A 1,971-nucleotide genomic window follows, 5' to 3' on the forward strand; every position below is an offset into this window, starting at 1 on the left:
TAACCCGCTATCATCTGCCATCGAAACGTGTTCTGCAAAAATTATTGCTTTAATAGAAACCTGGCTAACCGCGCATGTCCGTGATTCTGATATTTTTCTTAACGCTCATCGTTTTGCATTCCTTCGTTGAGATCATGGAAAACAGAGAGGCGGAGGCGTGGTGTTGGCGATTCCAAACGATATGACTTGATCTTGTGTACATGTTCAGACTGACTTAGAAATGGTATTGGCAGCAATAGCGCTTAATCACCAGAAAGCCATAATAGGAGTTTGCTATCACCCACCATCTTCCTCCGCCACCTTCTGCAAGGAGCTTCTGGATATCATTCATTCTGTTACTACACGTTTTCCCGCATCTCCGATGTTTCTACTTGGTGATTTTAATTTTCCCAACATCACGTGCAGCTCCGACATTCCCATTTTCTCACCCTACTCGTCTCTAGCCAGTGATCTCGTCTCATCTCGTCTCTAGCCAGTGTGGGGGCGGCGAAAGGGCCGAGCAAAGGATGCTTACCATGCGTTTTGCTTTCACCCTTCAGGCGTTGCTGCTGTCAATCGGCGGTGTGCTCCTTCCTGCTTCGGCCTCTGCTTCGCCGGCACCAGCGTCAACGGCTACAAGAATCGATGCGGACAAGAATCGAGTTATAGTTCTTGCCTACGGAGCGATAACTGATTTCTCATTTTGCTTTAGAAAGATGGGATCCGCACATGAGACAATCACAAGAAAGAAGACGGGACGGGCGCCCGTCCCGTCTTCTTTCTTGTGATTGTCTCATGTGCGCATCCCATCTTTCTAAAGCAATATGAACCAACTTGCTCAACAACGCATCCTGCTGAACGATTTCTCATTGTTGTGCCGCGCCCACAGAAGTGCTTGCGTATTGCATATGACTGTTTTTGTGTTTTGAAATTGCTTGTTTGTGGAGATGTGGAAGAAAATCCTGGACCAGCAATAGAGGAAATGCTACAGACTCTTGTAGATCGTCAGCAGTCTATTAGGTCAGACATAGCTGACTTGAAAGCACGACTGGAGAACAGAGTCACTAATGCACAGTGTTGGTGTACGTTTGACATACCTCGGGAGCAAAGTAAACGCGATGTAGGGAATGATTATCTCGAACGATGGTGTTAGCTCAGCTGTAACAGACATACAGGTTACTCTCCAATCGCAGCATGCAAAATTAGTCGATCTGGACGATAGAATTCGCAGATCGAACTTAATTGTTTTCAGAATTGCAAATATACCAGACGAAACAGAAACAGACTTCAGAAATAAAGTTATAACAGAAACATTCGAGCATAAACTGGGCGTAACCTGTCCGTCTGTCGCACGTATGCATAGACTTGGAAAGCCTAAACCAAATCGACCAATTATTCTTTCTTTCCAAGATTTCCGAGAGAACCAAGCCGTCTTGTTAAACGCAAAAAAACGCAAAAAAGAGAAATAAAAGCTATTAAAAAGGACCACCGAAATATATAAAGTTGTACATAACTAAGCAAGCTGATGTCATACTGAATTGTAATGAAGATCATGAAGCAGTGCAAAATGCATGTAGGAAGAAATGAAAACAAATTAATCAGAATTAGGGCTCATTGCTAAGGATTGATCGTTTAAAGTGCGCTTTAAAGTTGGAAATTGAAGGAGAATTTTTTAGTTCTATCGGTATAGTGTTCCAAACAGCAACTGATGAGAAATGAATTGCCTGTTTCCTGCAATTGGTGCGTACTTTAGGTTGGACAATATTGTTATTGAGTGCGAACCGAGTTACGTTGGCGTTTACAAGATCACACTGTGGTATGAGAGGAAGGGAGATTAGATTCTTGACAAGTTTGTACATGAGAATGACAAGAGAATATCTAACAAGCTGTGATACGGAGAGGATGTTATGATCCTGAAGAATGAAGGCTGCATCAGTGTAATAAGAACCGTAGGTTAGTATACGAATGTCTTGATTTTGAATTATCTGCAAT

The sequence above is a fragment of the Amblyomma mixtum genome, chromosome 4 (assembly GCF_055824585.1).
Source record: "Amblyomma mixtum isolate Tamu chromosome 4, ASM5582458v1, whole genome shotgun sequence".
Taxonomy (NCBI): domain Eukaryota; kingdom Metazoa; phylum Arthropoda; class Arachnida; order Ixodida; family Ixodidae; genus Amblyomma; species Amblyomma mixtum.